The 24,910-nt window shown below is 35.6% G+C and overlaps 1 long non-coding RNA gene across 1 annotated transcript in view; it reads right to left on the reverse strand.

The window, feature by feature from the left end:
• Positions 1-19,952, reverse strand: part of LOC116563153 — a 99,236-nt gene extending 79,284 nt beyond the window's left edge. Inside the window, exon 1 of the long non-coding RNA XR_004274249.1 lies at positions 19,809-19,952. This is a non-coding gene — a long non-coding RNA (uncharacterized LOC116563153). The remainder of the gene's footprint in view (positions 1-19,808) is intronic.
• Between the last annotated feature and the right edge of the window lie 4,958 nt (positions 19,953-24,910).

Raw genomic sequence — 24,910 nt, forward strand, 5'->3', positions numbered from 1 at the left:
TAATTATAAAAACTATTCTAGATACGTGATCACCCCGTTTTATTTAGAACACCGATGATTCAGAATTTTTGATCATTGTGCTTTTATAACATAAAGAAAGAAAGGATTTGCTAAGAGAAAAGAAGAAAAAAGGGCTAGTCTTATATTTTAATTTAAAGATAACTTGGGGAGCTATATAGATAATGATTTTTAAAAAAAGGTGACTTTAACAACAGCAGTTGAAGCAAGACATGATGAGGGGCTGAAAAGTGTTGTAGGTCTGGAGAAAAGTGGCCCAACTTGGAAGATACACTCAAACAGTATTCTACAGGTGTTAAGTGTAATATGTTTAACTTTGAAAACTATCAATTTGGTCACTACAATGAAATCTGAAATTTGTGATACATTCAGCATTCTAGAACACATTGTATGTGGGATTTTTTTTTTTAAACAAGAGAACTTTTATGTTTTTTTCTGTTTTATTGGTATTGTTTCGTTCAATTTCCTTTTACTCTGTCTTCCTACACAGTTTGTTATCTTATCTATGTTTTTTTCTAAAATTCTAGAACCCTTAACTATAGTTATTCACACCTTACTTATGACAAAGACATTTTAGACCCTGAGTAATATGGTAATCTTAATACTACTTTATAATTATTTAGCACTTTCAAAATTTCTTTCACAGAACTTCATGTGTTTCTCTTAACAAATCAGAGAAGCATTATGTGAAAAGCATGGCACTTAGAGAGTAAGTTTGGCCAGTCTCAAAAAAGGAAGTCAATATTCCAACACTAACCATTTGACTACAAATATGTAACCTATTATTATTCTACCCATACATTCTTTTCTTTTTTTAAAAAAAAATAGATTTCTGAATGCTGTTTTCTCAAACTATATTTATTTTCTTAATTTTGAATCTCTATGTCTTTACTGAAAGCAATCACAAAAAGATTAAAGTTCTTAAAATCATTACATAATTAAAAGACTCTTGATGGAAAAATAGAGTACTAGTGATCTAATCTTAAAGGGTTTAATTCAATAGGAAAGGATCATCTGAAGTGTTCTGTAAAGTGATCGCATTTGAGTGCTCAATAACTGTAAAATATAATAACAATTACTAAATAAGCAGTGTTAAAAAGAAGTGTATGTACTAGAAACCACAGCATGAACTTTCATTCAAAACAATAAAAATATCATTAGGTTTATAAACTTCATAACATTTTACTCTTGGCTCTTTATGTAAAATATGTCATACGAAATCAATAAACCTAAAGCATTGCACTAGACACACTCCATGGAAATGCCTAAGTTTTTAAATACTTGTGCAAATAAAATTCCTGCATGGTACAGCATCCTGCACAGATCAGCTTAAGGACTGAGTTAATTGTGAATAAAATTATCTTGAATTAAGTACTGTTCAATACAAGTATATCCTTACCAGTGGCCAATTAATCAACTCTCTAATACAAACAATTATGAGGAACTCTAAAACTTTAGCACTAAAGGCATGGGCCCAGGTTGGCGGAACTACCAATTCCCCAGCTTCCATCTCTCTTTCATTTGATTTGTATAGTCTTCTAGAGTTCTTTTTTTACTTTCATTACTATACACAAAGTAAATCATACTGAGCATAAGAAAATTCTACTTCCCATTCAAAACTGTGGCCCAAGCATGTGGCAAAAACACCAATTTCCTTAGATCTCTACATTAAATGCAGATGAGATGTGTTAGAATTTCAAACAAAAATAAGAACGGAAAACAAAAAAACTCCTATAATAAAATATTGTTCTCTTAAATATTTTTATCACAGTTAACTTTATTTAAAGTACATTCTTCAATTATTATCTTTAATTATGTACTTCCTAACAGGCCACAATCTAGTCTCATCAAATCACTCATTTCAAGAATGATCTTCTCATTTAAACATTCAATGGTCACTTCTCAGCTCTCCTGTATGAAAGCTTGGTATCACCGAATATTGAGCAACAGCTCATTTTTGAATTTCTATCTTTTCCTTCTTTTTTACACATTGTAAAAAAGAAGGAAAAGATAAAATTTTTTTGACACATTGTAACACTGCATCTTCTGGGATAAAGAGTTATAATGGTATACATGTATACAACCTGTAATGATCAGATCAGAGGAATTAGCACATCCCTCACCTCAAACCTTTATCATCTCTTTGTGTGGTAAACAAATCCTTTCTAGTGTTTTGAAAATATACACCAAATTACTATTAACTATATTCACTTTACAGTGCTAAAGATCACTAGAACTTATTCCTGTCATCCAAATATAGCTTTGTATCTATCTAGTAAACAGCCTCTTCCTAACCTCCTCTCCCTCCTCACCTTCCCAATCTCTAATAACCACAGTTTTACTCTCTACTTCTGATATATTTTAGCTCCACATATGACTGAGAACAGGAAGTATTTATTTTTTCTGCTAGACGTATTTTAACAATAACCTCCAAGCTCATTCGTACTGATACTAATTACAATATTTTTTGTTGCTGAATATTACTCCATGTATATTAATTCTGTTTGGATAGTTATCATTTCCAAATCTCATGTTGAAATGCTGAACCCAGTGTTGGAGGTGGGGCATAGTAAGAGATATTTGGGTTGTGTGTAAGGATTCCTCATGAATGGCTTGGTGCTATCCTCACTGTAATGAACGAGTTCTCCTTGCATTCGTTTACAGGAGAGCTGATTGGATAAAAGATTGTGGCAGTGCTCTCCTCTGTCTCTTGCCACCTACTCTCCATGTGACATGGTGCTTCTTCTTGGCTTTCCACCTGGATTAAAAGCTTTCTGAGGTCTTTTCCAGAGGCAGATAAGGTGCCATGCTTCTCATACAGCATGCATAACCATGAACAAAATAAATAAACTTCTTTTTTTTTTTTTTTGAGACGGTCTAATTTTGATATTCAGGATAGAATGTAGTAGCACAATCATAGCTGACTGCAGCCTTGAACTCCTGGGCTCAAGCAATCCTTCCATCAGCCTCCTGACTAGCTGACACTAAAGGCATGTGCCAACACACTCCTTTTCTTGTTTGATATACTTCTCTCAGTCCAATTTTTGTTGTTGCCTGTGCTTTTGAAATCTGACCCATAAAATCTTTACCTAGAACAATGTTCTGAATTATTTTCCCTTCACTTTCTTCCAATAGTTTCATAGGGTTTGCTCTTGTGTTTGAGTCTTTATGTTGTTTATTTTTGTGTATGTTGATAGATAGAAATATAGTAGCATTCTGCATATAGTTTTCAAAAGTTCCCAGCACCATTTATCGAACAGGTTGTCTTTTCACCACTATATATATTCTTGGTGTCTCTCTTAAAAAAAAAAAAAAATCAGTAAATGAGTGGATTTATTTCTAGGTTCTCTATTCTGTTCCATTTGTCAATGTGTCTGTTTTTATGCTAATACCATACTGTTTTGGTTACTATACTTTTATAGTATTTTTTAATATTTTTATTAAAATTTTTTTGGTTACATAGTAGGTGTATATATTTCAGGGGTACATAAGACATTATGGTACAGGCAAGTGATGCATAATAATCACATTATGGAGAACGGGGCATTCATGCTTTCAAGCATTTATCCTGTGTTATAAATAATGCAATTGCATAGTTTTAGTTATTTTAAATACATGATTAAATTATTATTGACTATCGTCCCTTGTGATGCTATTAAATTCTTTAACATAGATTAAAGACTTAAACATAAGAGCAAACACTATGAAACTATTGGAACAAAACATAGAGAAAATGATTCAGGACACTGTTTTACACAAAGATTTGATGGGTCAGGTTTATTCATTTTTTCTAACTGCTTTTTGTACCCGTTAATCATGTCCACCTCCTTCCTCATGCCCCAACTACCCTACTTAGTTTCTGTTAATCATCCTTCTGCTCTCTATCTCCATAATATCAATCATTTTGATTTTTAAATCCCACAAATAAGTGAGAAAAACATGAGAGCTTTGTCTTTCTGTGCCTGGCTTATTCCACTTAACATTATGATACTCAGTTTCATCCATGTTGTTGCAAATGACTAGATCTCATTTTTTTTTTGTGGCTAATAGTACTCCATCATGTATTAAGTACCACATTTTCTTTATCCATTCATTTGGTGATGAGCACTTAAATTGCTTCCAAATCCTGGCTACTGTAAACAGTGCTGCAACAAAAAACAGGAGTGTGAATATCTTTGATATGCTGATTTTCTTTCTTTTGGGTATATACCCAGCAGTGGTGTTGCTGGATCATATAGTGGCTCTATTTTTATATTTTTTAGAAACTTCCAAAATATTCTCCATAGTGGTTATACTAATTTACATTGCCACCAACAGCACATAAGTGTCCCCTTTTCTCCACATCCTTGACAGCAATTGTTTGTGCCTGTCTTTGCATATAAGCCATTTTAACTGTGGTAAGATGGTATCTGATTGAAATTTTGGTGGCATTTCTCTGATGACCAATAATGATGGACAATTTTTCATATACTTGTTTTTCATTTGAATGTCTTCTTTTGAGAAGTGTATATTCAGAATTTTTTTGCCCATTTTTTAATCAGTGTTAGTTTTTTCTTATAGAATTGTATAAGCTCTTTATATATTCTGATTATCAATCCCTTGTCAAATGAGTAGTTTGCAAATATTTTCTCCCATCCTGTGAGTTGTCTCTTCACTATGTTGATTGTTTTGTTTTGCTGGGCAGAAACTTTTTAATTTAATGTGATCCCATTTGTCCATTTTTGCTTTGATTGCCTGTGCTTGTGTGGTATTGCTCAAGAAAATTTTGTCCTGACCAGTGTTCTGGAGAGTTTTCCCAAAGTTTTCTTGTTGTAGTTTTGTAGTTGGAAGTCTTAGAGTTAGGTCTTTAATCTATTATGACTTCATTTTTTTATAAGACAAGAGATAGGGATCAAGTTTCATCCTTCTGCATATAAAAATCCCATTTTCCCAGCACATTTAAGAGGCTGTTTCTTCCCCCAAGGTATGCTCTTGGCACCTTGGTCAAAAGTAAGTTCACTGTAGGTGTGTGGATTTGTTTCTGGGTTCTCTATTCTCTTCCATTGGTTTATGTGTCTGTTTTTACTCCAGTACCTTGCTGTTCGGGTTACTACAGCTCTGTAGAATAATTGGAGGTCATGTAAATTGATTCTTCCAGTTTTGTTCTTTTTGCTTAGGATATTTGATCTACTGTGTCTTTTGTGGTTTCATACAAATTTTGGAATTCACTTTTCTATTTCTGTGAAGAATGTCACCGGTAATTTGATAGAGATTACAATGACTCTTGGTATGGATATTTAAACAATATTGATTCTTCCAATCTATGAACATGGAATCTTTAAATTTGTTGGTGTCCTCTTTATTTCATCAATATTTTATAGTTGTTATTATAGAGATCTTTCACTTCTTTGGTTAATTCCTAGGTATTTAATTTTATTTGTGGCTATTGTAAATGGGATTATGTTTTCAATTTTGTTTTCAGGCTGTTTGCTGCTGGCATATAGAAATGCTGACTTTCATATGTACATTTTATATCTGGCACATTTACTAAATTTGTTAATCAGCTCTAATAGTTTTTTGTGGCTGAGAATTCAGGTTTTTCCAAATATAAAGTTTTATCATCAGCTATTAAGGATAATTTGACTTCTCTCTTTCCAATATGGAATCTATTTATTTCTTTCTCTTGTCTGGTTGCTTTAGCTAAGACCTCTGGTTACTACATTGAATAATACTGATGAAAGTGAGGCATCTTTGTCATGCTGCAGTTCTAAGAGGAATGACTTTCACTTTTCCCTATTCTGTACAATACTGTTGGTCTGTCAAATATGGCTTTTATTATGTTAAGGTATGTTCCTTCTACATTCAGTTCTCTGAGGGTTTTTATCATGAAGGGATGTTGAAATTTATCAAATAATTTTCAGCATCAGTTGAAATGATCATATGGTTCTTGCCCTTTATTTGGTTGATATGATGTAGTACAATGATTTATTTGCTTATTGAACAACCCTTGCATCCCTGGGATTAAATCCCACTTGCTTGTGATGAATAATCTAATGTATTGCTGAATATTTTTGCTAGTATTTTGTTGAGGATTTTTGCATCAATTTTCATCAGAGATATTGACCCCTTCGTTTTTCGATGTATCTCTGGTTTTGGTATCAGGATAATACTGGCTAGACAGAATGAGTTTGGAAGTATTCCCACATCCACTATTTTGGGGGACAATTTGAGCGGGATTGGTATTAGTCTTCCTTCAAATGTTTGGTAGAACTCTGAAGGGAAGCCATTGGGTCCTGGGCTTTTCTTTGCTGGGAGAATTTTTATTACGACTTTGATTTCCTTATTTGTTCTTGGTCTGAACAAGTTTTGGAGTTTTTCCTGGTTCAATGTTAGTAGGTTGGATGTTTCTAGGAATGACCATTTCTTCTACATTACCCTATTTGTTGGCATATATTTACTTATAGTAGCCACTGATGATCCTTTGAATCTCTGCAGCATCAGTTTTAATGTTTCCTTTTTTTACCTCTGGTTTTATTTATATGGATATTCTTTTTTTTTTTCCCATTTATTTATTTTATTGCATTTTACATTTTGGGGTACATGTGAAGAACATGCAAAATTGTTGCATAGGAACACACGTGGCAGTGTGATTTGCTGCCTTCCTCCCCATCACCTACATCTGGCATTTCTCCCCTTGCTATCTCTCCCCAGCTTCCCACCCCCCACCCTCCCTCCCCTATTTCCCCCCAACTGACCCCAGTGTGTAGTGCTCCCCTCCCTGTGTCCATGTGTTCTCATTGTTCAACACCCGCCTATGAGTGAGAACATGCGGTGTTTGATCTTCTGCTCTTCTGTCAGTTTGCTGAGAATGATGGTTTCCAGGTTCATCCATGTCCCTACAAAGGACCCAAACTCATCGTTTCTGATGGCTGCATAATATTCCATGGTGTATATGTGCCACATTTTCCCTATCCAGTCTATCGTCGATGGAACACAACATATCTACAACCATCTGATCTTTGACAAACCAGTCAAAAACAAGCAATGGGGAAAGGATTCCCTGTTCAATAAATGGTGTTGGGAAAGCTGGCTAGCCATGTGCAGAAAGCAGAAACTGGACCCCTTCCTGACACCTTAAACTAAAATTAACTCCAGATGGATTAAAGACTTAAACATAAGACCTAACACCATAAAAACCCTAGAAGAAAATCTAGGCAAAACCATTCAGGACGTAGGTGTAGGCAAGGACTTCATGACCAAAACGCCAAACGCATTGACAACAAAAGCCAAAATAGACAAATGGGATATTCTTTTTTTTTCTTCTCAGTTTGGCTACAAGTTTGTAATTTTGTTTATCTTTACAGAAAACAACTTTTGCCTTATTGATCTTTTTGTATTGTTTTCATTTCATTTGTTTCTACTCTAATCTTTCTAATATCTTTTGTCTACTAACATGTTCAGTTTGATATAACTTTTACCGTTCTTTAAGATGCATCATTAGGTTATTAGAGTTTTTATTCTTTTCTGATATAGGCATCTATAGCTATAAATGTTCTTCTTAGTACTGCTTTCATTGTATTCTACTGGTTTTAGTATGTTGTATTTTCACCATCTTTTTTTAAAGAAATCTTTCAATTTCCTCATTAACCCCTGGTCATTCAGAATCATATTTAATTTCCATGTGTTTGTATAATTTCTAGATTTGTTACTGATTTGTAGCTTTATTCCATGTGATCAGAGAAGATGCCTGATATTTCAGTTTTTTGAAAGTTTGGTGACTTGTTTTACAACCTAACATGTGGTCTATCTTTGAGAATAAACAAAATGTATATTCCACAGCCATTTTATAAAATATCCTGTAAATATCTATTGGGTCCATTGGTTCTATAGTGAAGATTATTTCCAGTATTTCTTTGCTTTTCTGCCAGGAATACCTGTCCAATGCTGAAAGTAAGTTACTGAAGTCTCCAGCTATTATTGTATTGGGAGCTATCTCTCTTTTTACCTTTAATACTATTTGCATTATATATTTTGGTATTCCATGGTTGTGTGCATATATAAGTGTTATTATCACTCGCTGAATTGACCTTTTTATCATTATATAATGACTTTCTCTGTCTCTTCTTATGATGTTGACCTCAAAGTTATTTTCTGATATAAGTATACCTAATTCTGCTTTTTTTGGTTTTCATTGTTATAGAATATTTTTTTCCATCTTTTTATTTTCAGTCTACATACCTTTCTCTTTTTTTTTTTTTTCCCTAGAGGGAGTCTTGCTCTGTCACCAGGCTGGAGTGCAGTGGCACAATCTTGGCTCATTGCAACCTCCGCCTCCTGGGTTCAAGCTATTCTTCTGCCTCAGCCTCCCAAGTAGCTGGGACCATAGGCGCGTGCCACCAGGCCTGGCTAATTTTTTTGTATATTTAGTAGAGATGGGGTTTCACCATGTTGGCCAGGATGGTCTCGATCTCTTAACCTCATGATCCGCCTGCCTCGGCCTCCCAAAGTGCTGGGATTACAGGCGTGAGTCACCACGCCCAGCCCAGTCTACATACCTTTTTAGGTGAAGCATGCTCTTTGTACCTTGTAGGCAAAAGATCACTGAGTCTTGTTTTTTCATCCATTCAGCTACTCTGTGTCTTCTGATTGGAGAGTTTAGTCCACTTACATTCAATGTTATTAGTAAGTAGGAACTTATTCCTGCCATTTTGTTATTTGTTCTCCGGTTGTTTTGTGTTCTCTTAGTTTTTCTCTTCCTTTTAGTGAAGATGACTCTCTCTGGTAGTATGCTGGCATTTCTTTTTACTTTTTACATGTCCATCATATGTTTTATTTTTTTTGGTTTGAGTTTACTATGTGGCTTGCAAATACTATCCTACAACCCATTATTTTAAATTGATGACAATTTAGCACTGATTAACAAACACACAAAAGAAAAACTAATAAAACTCTACATTTTAACTTTGTCCTCCACTTTTTAATATTTTAATGTTTCTTTTTATGTTTTATACTACGTCTTGAAAAGTTGTAGTTATTTTTTATTGGTTCATCATTTAGTCTTTCTACTTAAATCAAGAAGTTTATAAACTAAAATTATAGCATTGTATTATTCTGTGTTTTCCTGTGCTTACTATTACCAGTGAGTTTTGTACCTTCAGTCGATTTCTTCTTGCTCATTTAAAGATTACTGGTGAGTTTTATACCTTCTGGTGATTTCAGATTTAAAATCTCCGTTTACCAATTTATGTAGGAGAGGTCTGATGATGAATTCCCTCTGATTTTATTTATCTGTCAAGTTCTTTTATTCACTTTCATGCTTAAAGAATATTTTAGCTACACTATTCTAGGTTAAAAGTTGTTTTTTTTTTTTTTCTTATTTCAACACTTCACATATATCCTGCCACTCTCCTCTGGCCTGCAAGATTTCTATTGAAAAGCCTGCTGCCAGACATATTGGAGCTTCATTGTCTGTTATTTTGTCTCTTGCTGCTTTTAAGATCCTTTATCTTTGACTTTGGAAATTTATTAAATGCCTTGACATAGTCTACTTTGGGTTAAATATGCTTGGTGTTCCATAACTTTCTAGCATTTGGAGGTTGATATTTTTCTCTAGTTTTGAGAAGTTCTCTGATACTAACCCTTTGAATAGCCTTTCAACCCCTGTCTCTTTCTCTACATCTTTATTAAGGCCAACAACTTAGATTTACCCTTTGATGCTGTTTTCTAGATCCTGTAGGTATAGTTGTTTTTTATTTCTTTTATTTTGTCTCCTCTACGTATTTCCAAATAGACTATCTTTAAGCTCTAATTCTTTCTACTCCTTTATCAATTATGCTAATCAGAGACTCTAATGCATTCTTCAGCATGTCAATTGCATTTTTCAACTCTAGATTTTCTGTTTGATTCTTTTAATTATTTCAATCTCTTTTTAAATTTATCTGATTAAATTCTGAATTCCTTCTCTATGTTATATTGAATTTCTTTCACTTTCTTCAAGACAGCTATTTTGAATCCTCTGACATATCTCTGTTTCTCCAGGAGTGTCCCTAGTGCCTTATTTAGTTCATTTGGTGAGGTCATGTTTTCCCAGATGGTGCTGATACTTATAGGTGTTCCTACGTGTTTAGGCATTGACAAGTTAGGTATTAATTGTAGTGTTCACAGTCTGGGCTTGTTTGTACCTCGCCTTCCTGAGAAGGTTTTTCTAGGTATTTGGAGGGACTTGGGCCCTAAGCCCAATAATGTTGTGGATTTTGCAGACTCATAGAGGTAACACTTTATTCATCTTAGATAAAATTCCAAAGAATTTTCTGAATTATCAGAGTCTCCTGTCCTTTTCCCTTACATTTTCGCAAACATACAGAGTGTCTCTCTCTCTCTCTCTCTCTCTCTCTCTCCCCTGAGATACCTGAAACTAAAAGGTTGGTGATGCAAGCACCCCTGTGGCCACCACCACTGAGACACTGCTAAGTCAGAACTGAAAACAGCATAGCACTAGGCCCTGCCCAAGCCCTTCCCTTCAGGATGTTGATTTACCCAGGGCCTGGGGCATACCCAGAGATGGTGTCTGGAAAAGGAGGATTAAAGTCCAAAATCTTAGCAATTTTCCTGATGTTCTGTTCTACTGTGACTAAGCAGACACTTAAACGTTAATACAAAGTTCTTCCCCATCTTGCCTTCCCTATACAGAGGCAAAAGAGCCTCCCCCTATGGTCACCACCACCGCCGGTCTATCGGGGCTTCTGCCAGGCTACTGATGATGTTTGCCTCAATCCTAAGGGCTCTTCCACCAGTTTTTGGTGAATGCTGTCAGATCTGAGACTCATGGGCAGTGGGCTCTCCTTCGGCCCAGGGAAGGTCAAGAAAGGCTGTCTAAGAGCCTATGTCTGGAGTCGAGGACCTAGAAAGCCTGCTTTTTGCTCTACCAGCTAAGCTGGTTTCTAGGATGCAAGGAAATGTCCCTTTTACTTTTCCCTCTGCTTTTCTCAAACAGAAGGAGTCTTTCACTGTAGCCACCACTACACAATGTGATGAGAATGTGCTGAGCTTCCCCTGAAGCCAGCAGATCTCAGAGCCCAAGGTCCACAGTGTACTCCCTGGGTATCACTGGTGGTTATCCAGAGTCCAAGGGCTCGTTAGTCAGCAGGTGATGCATCCTGCTAGGACTGAGTCCTTACCTTCAAGGCAGCAGATTTCTTTTTGGAGCTAGGGCTTGGAATGGGGGCTTCCATGACTTTGCCTGGTGCCCTATCCTTCTGTGGATGAGTTAGTATTCAAGATGCAAGATGAAATCCTCTTTACTCATTGCCCTCCTCTCCTAAACACAAGGAGGAAGGCACTTTTATTGTTAGGAGCTGTACTTCCTGGGTTTGGGGAAGGGAGGCCACATGTCCTCCCTTTGCCATGCCAACTGGTGTCTCATTAGGTGATATGTAACCCTAGTCCAATGGCTCTAAGCTCATCCTAGCACTGGGAGTTGCCTACAAATTGCAGACCTTGTATTCTAGACTACCATTCAAGTTTACCTAGGACCTTGGAGCACTTCAGTCTGTGGTGGTGAGGCTGGCCGAAAAAGTTTCAACTGCTGTGATGGGTGACTCTCTAGCTGGGGCTGGTCCAAATGCTCCTTCCATGTGCAGATGCTGGCTGTGACAGAGCAGTATGAATTCAATGTGAAGTGCTCTGATCCCTGCACTCTCCCTCCCCAAAGTGCAAAGATTAGTACTCCAAACAGCAGGACTGCTGCTGGGAACATGGGGGAGGGGAGGTGTCAGAGATCCAAGACTGTCTCAAACCCTTCTCAATGTCCCTTTCAACAATATGCTCTGCTAACTTTTGGTTCTTGTGACATTTCTTTTCTATGTGAAGATAGCTGTTAAATTTTGGTGTTCCGTTGTGGAAGATGAACAGTGTATGCTTCTATTCGACCATCCTGCTCTACCCGATGGAGAGTATTTTAAATTCAGGCACTCTGATGCCTCCAGCTTTGTGCTTCTTGCTCAGAATTGCTTTGGCTATTTAAGATCTTTCGTAGTTCCATACAAATCTTGGGTTTTTTTTTTCCCATTTTTGTGAAAAGTGTCATTAGTATTTTAACAGGGATAGTATCAAATTTGTAGACTGCTGTGGGCAGTATGGTCATTTTAACAATATTGATTTGTTTCATCCATGCACATGGAATGTCCTTCCATTTGTATCTTCTTTAGTTTTTCTCAGTGGTTTGTGGTTTTCAGTGTAGAAATCTTTTACCTACGCAATTCCCAGATTTTTTCGTAGTCATTGTAAATGTGATTTATTGATTTCATTTTCATCTTGCTCATTATTTGTGTATAGAAATACTACAGAATTTGTATTCTCTAACTTTACTAAATTTATTAATTCTGAGAGCATTTTGATGGAGTTTTTAGGAATTTCTCTACATTACATCAAATTGCCTACCAAATAGGACAGTTTTGTTTCCACTTTTCCCATTTGGATACCCTTTATTTCTTTCTCTTGACTAATGTCTCTGTCTAGGACTTCCAGTACTGTATAAAAGAACAGTGTGAAAGTCAGCATCCTCATTTTGTTCCAGCTCTTAGAGATAACCTTTTATGCATTCACTATTGTGTTAGGTCTGGGATTGTTACACATTGCCTTTGTCTTGAGGTATATTTCTTTTTTTTTTTTTTTTTTTTTTTTTTGAGACGGAGTTTTCGCTCGTTACCCAGGCTGGAGTGCAATGGCGCGATCTCGGCTCACCGCAACCTCCGTCTCCTGGGTTCAGGCAATTCTCCTGCCTCAGCCTCCTGGGTAGCTGGGATTACAGGCACGCGCCACCATGCCCAGCCAATTTTTTTTTTTTATATTTTTAGTAGAGACGGGGTTTCACCATATTGACCAGGATGGTCTCGATCTCTTGACCTCGTGATCCACCCGCCTCGGCCTCCCAAAGTGCTGGGATTACAGGCTTGAGCCACCGCGCCCGGCCGGTATATTTCTTTTATTCCTAACTTGTTGCAAATTTTTATCATGGAGAAAATTTGCATTTCATCAAATGCTCTTTCTACATCTATTAAGATGAACATATGTTTTTTGTCCTTTATTTGATTGATGTGATAAGTCACATCTTTGCATTGCTGGGATAAGTCATATATGCATATTGGGATAAATAATGATGTATTATCTTCTTGACATGTACTTGGATTCAGTTTGTTAGTATTTTATTGATGAATTCTGCATCTATGCTAATCAGACATACTGACCTATAGTTTTCTTTTTTGTTGTATCCTTGTTTGGTTTGGGGACGGTGTAATGTCAGCCTCATAGAATATATTAGGAATGATTCCTTTCTCTTCTGTATTTTTTAAACAGTTTGAGAAGAATTGACGTTTGCTCTTTTTGGGAAGATTGGCAGAATTCAGCAGTAAGGCAATTCTGTTCTGGGCTTTATTGGGAGGCTTTTATTACTGACTCAAACTTGTTATTTATTACTAGTATGTTTAGGTTTTTCATTTTTTCCTAATATAGGCCTAGGAATTCATCCATTTCCTATAGGTTTTCTATTTGTTGACATAGAGCTGTTCAGAGTAATCTCTAATGATCTTTTGCATTTCTGTGTTATCAGTTTTAATATCTTCTTTTTGTGATTTTATTTATTTGGAGCTTCTTTTTTCTGTTTATATAACTTTTTCACTTTCATTTTAATTTCAGGGTACAAGTGCAGGTTTGTTGTATAGGCAAACATGTCATGGCTGTTTATTGCACAGATTTCATCACCCAGGAATTAAGCATAATATCCATTGTTTTTCCTGATCCTCCCCCTCCTCTCATACTCGATCCTCTGATAGGCTCCAGTATATGTTGTTCTCCTCTATGTGACCATGTGTTATCATTTGGCTTCCATTTATATGTAAGAACGTAGTGCATTTGGTTTTCTGTTCCTGTGTTACTTTGCTAAGAATAACAGCCTCTAGCTTGATCCATATCCCTGCAAAGGACATAATATTGTTCTTCATGGCTATATAGTATTCCATGGTATATATGAAGCACATTTTCTTTATCCAGTCTATCATTGATGGACATTTAGGTTAATTACATGTCTTTGCTATTGTAAATAGTGCTGCAATCAACATATGTGTGCATGTATTTTTGTAACAGAATAATTTATATTTCTTTGAGTACATACCCAGTAATGGAATTGCTGGGTCAAATGGTATTTCTGTCTTTAGGTCTTTGAGGAATTGCCACAATGTCTTCTACAATGGGTGGAGTAATTTACACTCACACCAGCAGTGTATAAGTGTTCCTTTCTCTCTACAACCTTGCCAGTATCTATTTTTTTTTTTTTTGACTTTCAGCATAATGTGATGGAAACTTCCCTCAGGCAAGTGTAGCTAAGAACACAGCTATCCCCCTAGTGGAAGGGTATATCTTCCAAGGAGGAGCAAACCAGTGGAAATAAAAAAAATTTTTAATACTTCCTTCAGCTATTTTGCAGGGGAGTTAAATTCCAGGCAAGTGCACTCAAGAGGTCAGTAACTACATTTATCCCCTGTGCCCCACTCATGGGTTGGGGCCTTAGCTTACAAACAGCATGCTGAGCACTCCAGGCCCCAAGGGCTTTCACACCAACTCATTTGTAAGGAAGAGTTTCCCCATATTATCTGTAGAAAAAAAAAATGCCTAGAAAACTAAGGTTGTACTTGCCTTTCCAGCAGGGGTAACTCAGAGGAAAGTGACACAAAGTCCTGGACTACAGCTCTAGGAACTTGGTTCAGAAATTTTGTCCAGGGGCAGAGGCAAGTCTTAACAGAAAACTCTGAAGCTTTACTGAAAAGAACTGACTTCATTTAAGTAGGGTCTGGGGAAGTTCAAGCCTAACAGTGCTTTCCAAAACAGGGGAGGTGTTAGTGAAGCAATTACATGAAGGTAACTTCATGAGAAAAACAAGTTCAGTCATACTCAAGCCACTTTAGGAGAGACAAGAAGAGAATGAGACAGCTAAGAAGAGCAATCCTGGAGTCATTAAAACCTCATATAGTGGCCCCAAATACTATCTGGGCAAAGGGTCCTCAATTTAATTGGAACAGTCTATAAAACAACATATGCCCCATGGAATTTTTGAGAACAGGAGTATCTAATCAGCAACTTGATGTGATCAGGGTAAGAAACAGTTAAAGACAGCTCTGCTGAAACTCCTATCATCCCAGGGTGACTGTGAACATGTCCAGAGCTGTAACCTCTGTGGAGCAACTTCACAAACTTCATACCTCAGGGCAAAGAAACTTCACTAAAATATTCCAGACAGTCACTAAACAAACAGAAAACAACTACTGCTACTCAGAAGAATCAATAAGGAAATAAAAGATGTGGACAAGCTTATATACCAACGAGATGTAACAGACATCGGTAGAACACTGCACCCAACCACAGAAGAGTGCACATGAAACATTCTCCAGGGTAGAGTATGTGTTAGGCCATAAAATAAGCCTCAATAAGTTAAAGTAATTGGAATTCTACAAAGCATATTCTGCAGTCACAATTGAATAAAATTAGAAATCAATAATAAAAACAAATTTCGGAAATTCACAAATACAGGAAAGTTAAACAACATACTCCTAAATAATGATATAATCAAAAAAGAAATCACACGGGAAATTAGAAAGTGCTTTGATATAAATTAAATGAAGACATAACATTCCAAAGGTTATTGGATGCAGTTAAAGCAAGTACTTGTAAATCTGTAGTTGTAAGGGCACATATTTTAAAAAGGGAAAGATGTGAAATCAATAATCTAACATTTCACCATAAGACACTAGAAAAAAAGATCACATTCAACTCAAAGTAAGATAACAAAGCAAACAGTTTTGAAATAAAATGCAGAATAGGAAAACAAGAGTATCAACAAATACAAAAGTTGTTTTATTGAATAGCTTAAAAATAATTATATATATTTAGCTAGACTAAAAAAAAGAAGAGAATACTCAAATTACTAAAATCAGGAATGAAAGAGAGATCATTACTACCAGACTTAAAGTATTGTCGAGAATACTAGAAAAAATAGTGTGCTAATAAATTAGAAAATTTAGATGAAAAAATCCCAGAAAAACAAATTGTCAACACTGACTCATAAGGAAATAGAAGCTTTGTATAGAGTTAACATTTAAAGTAATTGAATTGATATCTAAAGAAAAATAAACTATTCAAAGAGAAAATATAAAAGCTCAGGCCCAATTACTTCAATGGTGAATTCTAACATTTAAAAAATTATTACCATCTTTTTATAGACTCTTACAAAAAAATCAGAGGAGGATAAGTGTCTATTCTCAATTCTCTCTGAATCCAGTATTACCCTGATACAAAACCAAACAAATAAATCGTAGAAGAAATTTATACATATATATATATATATATATATATATTTTCAATATGCATCTGGAGAGAGAGACAGAGAAAGAGAGAAAGAAAGAAAGCAAAATTCCTTAACAAAAAGCTAGCTCACCAGATTAATCTTTATATAAAAGATTAGACATCATAACAAAATAGAATTTATCTTGCAAATCCGACATTGATTTAACATGTAAAAATCTATTAACATACTCAACATGTTCATGCAATAAAGGACAGAACAATTATTGCAATAGAAGAACCACAAGTAGCATTTAACAAAATCCAACACCTCTCCATTATGAAAATACTAAACAAACTATGAATGTAAGCAAACTTCTTCAGTCTTTTTAGGGAATCTACCAAAAAACAATGGACGGCAGCATGCTTGGTGAAAAACTGTATATTCTACTTAAGATCAGGAACAAGACAATAATGTTTTCTTTTACTACTTCTATTCAATATTATACTGAAGGTTCTAGTAAGGGCAAAGTAGCAAGAAAGTGAATAAAAGACATCTAGGTTGAAAAAGAAGTAAAACTATGTATCTTTGCAGGTGGCATGATTTTGTATGTAAACTCCTCTAAGACATTCTCCACAAAACTGTTAGAACTGGTTACCAAATTCTGCAAGGTTTAAGCATATAAGATTGATATACAAATATCATTTATATTTCTATACACTTGCAAGGAACAATCCAAAAATGAAATTAAGAAAACATTTATAATAGCAGCAAAAAAAAGCTTAGAAATTTAACAAAAAAGTCATAATACTCTATATCAGATGACTTAACAATTAATAATAAGATAGTAAGTCTATATAAACCTATAAATTCAGTGCATTTTCTGTCAAAATTTCAGCTGTGTATTTGTAGATAAGTTGATCCAAACACTCATAACGACATTCAAAATATCCAGATTGCCAAAACTATCCTGATAAAGAGCAAGACTATAGTATTGACACTTCCCAAACTCAAAACTCAGTACAAAGTTATGGAAACCATAACAGTGTGGCACTGACTAAAGCTATATATGTATACATATGCTATGGTTTAGACGTTTGTCCCCTCCAAACCTCATGTTGAAATTTGATTCCCTATCTATGTTGGAGGTGCAGCCTAATGGGAGGCATTTGGGTCACGGAGGTGGATCCCTCATGAACAGATTAATGTCTTTTCTTGAGGATACATGATTTCTAACTCTATTAGCTCCCACAAGAAGTAGTTGGTAAAAAGCACTTGGCACCTCCCCTCTCTCTCTCATGGGCTTCCTCTCCTGCCATGTGACCTCTGCACATACTGGCTCCCCTTTACCTTCTACCATGAGAGGAAGCCCCCTGAAACCCTCACCAGATGCCCAGTCTTGAACTTTCCATAGCAGAATCATGAGCCAAATAAACGTATTTCTTCATAAATTACTCAGTCTCAGTTATTCCTTTATAGAAAAGTAAAACAGACTGAGACAGACAGACAGACAGACACACACACACACACACACACACAAATATACTACTCACAAAGAAACACACACTCATATATATGAATGTCACCGAACTGGATGTTTAAAAACACACCTTTACATTTACAGTCAATTTTTGAAAAGATTGACAACTAAAATCTTTTCAACAAATGGTGCTGGTGCTGCTGGATATCTACATGCAAAAGATAAAACTGGACCCCTATTTTACATGATTTACAAAAAAATACCCCAGTGAATGAAAGTCTCAATACAGGTGGTAAAGAAATAAAAGTCTTAGAATAAAGTGTAATCACCACCACCTTGGACCAGGCAATCATTTCTTGGTTATGACATAAAAATCACAAGCAACAAAGAAAAAATATGTAATTTGTACCTCACCAAACTGTATGCTTCAAAGGACACTATCAAGTAAGTAAGACAATAATCTACAGAACGAAAGAAAATATTTACAGATCTCATTTAAATAACTTGTATCTAGACAACATAAATAACATTTACAACTCAATCATACCACAAATTATCCAACTAAAAAGTAGTCAATTGAATTAATACATGTTTTTACAAAGATTTAAATGGCCAATAAATATATGAGAAAATGATCAACAACATTAGCTGTTAGGGAAATGAAAATAAATGCCACAATGAGAAATAACCTCACACTCACTAAGGTGACTATAATTAAGATGCAGGTAATGACAAATGTCACTAAGGCTGTAGAGAAACTGAAACCCTCATACTGCAAGTGAGAATGTAAAATGAGGCATACACTTTGGCAAACAGTCTGCCATTTCCTGAAAAGTTTAAACGTAGAGTTGCTACCCCTACTCCCAAGATAAATGAAAACACATATCCACACAAAAATCTGTTCATGAATATGTATGGCAGTATCATTCATAAAAGTGAAAACAACCTACATGTCTACTGATTGATGAATGAATAAACAATATATGGTATATCCATATAATGGAAATTATGTGTCAGTAAATATAGTGCTGATGCAAGCCACACCATAGGTGATCGATCCTTGAAAACATTTCTCTAAGTAGAAGAGCCAGTAAATAGGATGCCATATTATATAATGCAATTTATATGAAATGTCCAGGATGTGAAAATCAACAGAGAAGTTAATTAGTGGCTGACTATAGATAGAAGGAATGAGGTACGTGGTATGTGGCTGTGAAAGGGTCCAATGGTGGGATTTGGGTAGAGGGTATGATGAAAATGTTCTGAAATTGTGGTAATGGTTGCACAACTTTGAACAGACTAAAAACACTGAGCTATACGTTTTAAATGTGAATTTAATTGTATATAAATTACATCCCAATGGAATTATTACTAAAAATAAAAGTGACTTATTTCTTTCAGGCATCATGTTAGATTCTTCTGAAAGCAAGGAATAAAATCTCTTGGTATACACTCCAAATAACGGGAAGTTTGATATAAACATAAGCAGAAATTTTGGTCATTTTTCTTGTCCTCCTCAGAAACTGGGGAAGTCAAACACTTGTAACTCATAGGGGACCCAGAAACAGTAGTAACCAAATTAACCTCTCCAAAGTTTTGAAAGCTTACCCAGAGACTTATAAATGCTGTCAGCCTTTGGAAAGTTTGTTCAGAATACTAAGTAGCCTAAGAATACAGGTTATCTTAGAGTTTTGGAAATAACATTCACTTCAGGACACAACATTCTTATTTATTTTCCATGTGTATCTTTTTACTGCTCATTGAAATTAATCATTCCTCATTCTCTAGGCCTACTTTTCAAAGTTCAGACAGAAAATATTGAATTTCAGTTTAATCACCAGCATGTTTTTGCGTTTGGTCTAACACTTGATATGCAGATTTATGAATCTGCATAAAGCGTTTGCTCTCTCATGAACCAGGTGTATTTATAGCATAATCACATAACAAAGCATATGTCAACTGAATGAAAACTGCATAAGAAAACAAGCTGAAAAATCCCACTGCTGTGGTTTGAATGGGTTCTCTCCAAAATTCAGGTGTTACCAATTGTGATGTGCTGAGGTGAGGCCTTTAAGAACTGATTAGGCCATGAGGTCTCCTGCCGCAGGAATGGAATTAAGTCGCTAATAAAAGAGGCTTTGTGCAGTGCTGAGCTAGCTTGCCCTTCCACTTTTTGCCTTGTGAGAACACAGCTTTTCTTCTCTCTGGAATGTGCAGTCCTCATTAAACAACTTAAAAGGCTGGCACCTTCATCTTGGACTTCCTAGCCATCAGAACTATAAGAAAATTAATTTATCTTGTTTTTAAACTACCTAGTCTCAGGTACTTTTTCATAGCAGAACAGACAGACATTAAAATAGCACTTCCAGTAAATCAGTTGTGTTTTTCTTTACTAGTATCTTAGCATTCAAAAGAACGTAACTGTTCAGCTAAACGAATTCTAAAGGGCAGTATCATCAAGGACCACTAGATTCTGGAGACAAAGTATGAATATAGTCTCTCTATTCAGTTTAAGACAAAGAAATATCCATTGTAAATGTGTATGTAGAATTCCTCTAGTTGACGTGTGGAGTCATGTGGAAACACGATCTTCCACATGAAACTCACCCTTCCATAAAGCCTTCTGTATCACCAGCCTTTTAAAATAGTTATTCAAGTTAAGGTCAATGCCATCATTCCTACTGGCAAATTAGTAATTTGTTTTCATAGCAAAATATTTCCAGTCCTATTACTCAAGAACTGTAACTAAAAATTATTCTAAGTCATTAATGTGGCCATTAGTGCTCCTAAACCTTATTTTCAATGTAGTGAAGTCCAATTTCCATTTTCAGTACAAGCCAAAAATGCCCACATTGTATCATTGAAGCAGCAGATGTCAATTTGCTAAAAGCACTTTTTAATCCATCAAAGAGCTATGCCTAGGGTAACCAAAAAGTCAAACTTGACTGCCTTGATTGCTTAGAGATGAGACTTTCAGGGCCCCCTAAAATATGAGGCCATGAAATAAACAATCTTCAAAATGGTCTTCTGCCTTCCAGTTTTCTAATTTGTAAGTTAAATTGCTTACCACCTCCAGGGGGTGGGAAAGAAGCATTAAAATAGACATTCAAAAGAAAATTTACTTTGCAGGGAGGGGCTGTGACGACAGAAGAAACTGAAGAGATCATTGTTAACTACCAACTTACATGGCTTCAAGAATATGCTCCTTATGAGCCAGAAGTTCTTTGGATTACAGCAATCATAAAGTAGAAGCTCATCCTGTGGATTATGAAGGGATCACTTCCAATCCTCTTAGAAACTGTCAGTCTCATTCAATATTCAGCCCTTAAGTGCAAACACCCACTCACAGAAAGAGCCAAATCTCAGTAATTAGAAGGACTCTCACACTGACCAGAAACTAACTGAATTTTTATTGCAAGTATTTTAACCTTTAGTGCTTAACTTACTTTGAAAATACATCAGGTAATGTTAAATAGCTGGTATGATAAAAGTAGAGGAAAAATGTATGGTTTCTGATCAATAAAAACAATTCGTTATTTCTTTACAACACTGTCAAAGAGCAGAGAACTATATAGCTTAACTCAACAAAACAGTTATCGAGCAGTTATGTTCTCAATGATGCAAAAACTAATTTTTAAAAATAGCTACAAGAACATACTAACAGAAGTGAAGGGTGAGATGGGATAGCCTACCAGTGAGAAAAAGGCAGAAAGTTACAAACACAAACAAAAATAAGTAGCAGAGTTCTCTCGGACTGTTTGGAATATTTTCAAATCCACAAAAGCAGAAGGCAGGAACTATGACACATTATGTCAATTTATGTACTATAATAATTATGTGTCGAATATTTCAAAAGTTCAATTTAGTGTTTTAGAAGATAAAAGAATGGTGATATAGTTTGGAGGACAGTTTTAAAGAACATTTTAAGTATTTCTGATGAGGGAAATTTTAATTTTCTTGAAATTCACATACAAATAATGATCCTTTAACACTGCAAAGATAGTGAGATGTTACTGTGTTTATATCTCTGTGAATGTGCATGTACATATTTATACAGTTAAGTTTACTTAGACACAGACAAGAAATTACACTCAATTCTTCCAGATTTATTCAATGAGGTTTTCCATCAAGTGTGTATGCAAATGAGGGTTTGTATGCATCCATGAAATAAATGATAATGTATGTGTAATAAATATAATTCTAACATCTATACTTGCACTATAGCCTATGTAGAAGTAAATACAAATCAAAAGATCTCGTTTTACTCAGCAGGGCATTTTTTTTTTTAACCTTAAAACACTATTTCATAGTTATTATAACCTGGGTCAGCTTCACAATATGCAGCCACCTACAAATCAAAACTTGAGAGTAGTGGAGAGTTTATAAGGCCTCAAATTTTCACCATTATTGTAAATGACACTGACTAAAATTAGTTCTTTTTCAGGCTATTTCTTTCAGGTTTAAAATAGTTTGGTCTAATAAGACATTTCTCATTGGAATGAAATACTCAAGGGGCAGAAGCACTTCTTAAGTTGTTATCAGTGTCCTCATTAGTGGTGTTTAACTGACAGCCAGCAGAGGTGCCCAAGGGAAGATGGGGGCTGGAAGTCAGACTACCACAGATGAGCAACCTTGGAGTCACTGTTATGGCCCAATACTGTCCTGAACTAACTCTACACCTCTAATAATACTCAGCTTTCTCCTTGTTATCCCCTTTGACTGGTTTAGATTAACAGTTCCATACTGTTGGTCACTGACCTTGAAATTTCTTTGAGACCAACCATAATATATTTGAACATGCCAATTTAAAAATAAATGGAAAATAACTTTATTCTAATATTTTATAGTGTATTCAGCTCGCTGTGAGCTCTAATAAGCATACACATATATATGTACCCTTAGCAGTTTGGAGCTGGGAAAAGAACTTAAAAATAAACTGCTTTCATATATTTATTTCTTTAATTTTTGGAAGTAATACATCTATAGGACTTAAAAAGTAATATAGTATTACAAGGCATATTACGAAAAACAGTAATTCCTCAACTCTCCCCCTTTCTCCTCCCTAGCCCTGCTACTGGAATAAATTAGCACATTTCAAGGTTTTAGCTGTTTCTTTTTGTATTTGCCTCCAGATTTCAGATACTGTTAGGCCAGGTATGCAAGGATCTATTTCCAAGAAAGTGGCATCATTACAAGATGACTCCTCCTGGATGATCCAAGTATTTCCTCTGAAGATTATATAAGATTAAAGTGTTGAAATGATGTCATCGTGCTGATCTGCAGTGACTCTCTCTTATTTGTGTCAGATCCAGGATGATTTCAGACCCTGTGCTATCTATCCATGGCATGGTTGACACTTGTCCTAAAGTCACCTGTCTAGCCTATGCAATGGATTTCACCCATCTGTGCTGTGATTACCCCACCATTGAGGGCCTACAGTATGCAATGGTAGGGTGTAGTGATGTTAACAGCAGGCATTCTTTACCCTGCCTGCCACTAGTACCATTCACTAACTCCTTGTCACTTGTCAGGCAGTCTCCAAGGGTGGCTGTGCCATTTCCTCCAAGGTTCTGAAGACTATTGTTCCACAGGACAATGAGCTCTTCTAATCAGTGCTCTCTATCACCTCCCATGGATGTGAAAACAACATGTTCCAGGGTCAGTCTTCATTTGTGCTACACAAAAGACAGACCATCCTTCCCTGAAAGGACCCACTCTTCTTTTTTCACTCATCTCCTCTCACTTATCTTCCTGCTGGTAGTGGTGGATAGAAGGCAGAGATATGGCCAGTATCAAATGAGATTATGTCCTGAGAATTCAGAGATTACAGTCTGAAGAAATCAAGGTATGACACTTCTAAACATATGAGTGTCTCTTTTCTCTACATCTTCAATAAATCAAATCCCTATGTTCCACATGGGCACATGAATTTTGTTACAAATATTAATTCAAATTGTTTATGAAACAGAGGCCCCACCAAGGTATTACCCAGAGTCCCACATACCATAGGGGAGATCCTGTTTAACAACAAAGTGATGCTGTTTCTTGATTTCACACCTTTAGACATTATCTATTGAGTTCCTGTTACAGAAGATCAGAAACAATCTTATAATTTGCCACCTTTGTGCCCTACCTCTATCCTAGCAATTTCACATTTTGACTAAATATTTTAGTTTGCATTTTTATGTTTATTTGGATAGTACTCATGGGTAAACCATATATTGTAGTATATTTATTTTGTTTGTCCTAGAATTTCTTCATCTACAAAATGATAACAAAATTACCAGGGTTATAAGGTTCTTAAGGTAATATATAAAACACATAAAAAACTTAGGGCGGTTACCTGGCACAAGTGAGCACTCCAGAAATGGTTTCCATTGTAAATGCTTAGTTTCTTTAGCATTTATTCTTTTCCAAACCTTTGCAAAGACTTGATAATCTCCTCTTAACAAGTTCAGGTGATCAAGCAGTTACAGTAATTTTTTTTCCTTTGACTGTAACTCTTACAATTTTCCAATGGCAACAAAAGCCAAAATAAACAAATGGGATCTAATTAAACTCCAGAGCTTCTATACAGCAAAGGAAACAAGCATTAGAGTGAATCGGCAACCAAAATAATGGGAAAAAATTTTTGCAATCTACCCATCTGACAAAGGACTAATATCCAGAATCTACAAAGAGCTAAAAGAGATTTGGAAGAAAAACACAAACAAACCCATTCCAAAGTGGGTGAAGGATATGAACAGGCACTTTACAAAAGAAGACATTTATGAGGCCAACAAGCATATGAAAAAATGCTCATCATCACTGGTTATTAGAGAAATGCAAATCAAAACCACATTGAGATACCATCTCACACAAGTTAGAATGGCGATCATTAAAAAATCTGGAGACAGATGCTGGAGAGGATGTGGAAAAATAGGAACACTTTTACACTGTTGGTGGGAGTGCAAATTAGTGCAACCATTGTGGAAGAAAGTGTGGCGATTCCTCAAGGACCTAGAAATAGAAATACCATTTAACCCAGCAGTCTCATTACTGGCATATATCCAAAGAATTATAAATTGTTCTATTATAAAGACACATGCACATGTATCTTCACA

Source organism: Sapajus apella, unplaced genomic scaffold (assembly GCF_009761245.1).
Source record: "Sapajus apella isolate SASKATOON/1434 unplaced genomic scaffold, GSC_monkey_1.0 scaffold34, whole genome shotgun sequence".
Classification (NCBI taxonomy): domain Eukaryota; kingdom Metazoa; phylum Chordata; class Mammalia; order Primates; family Cebidae; genus Sapajus; species Sapajus apella.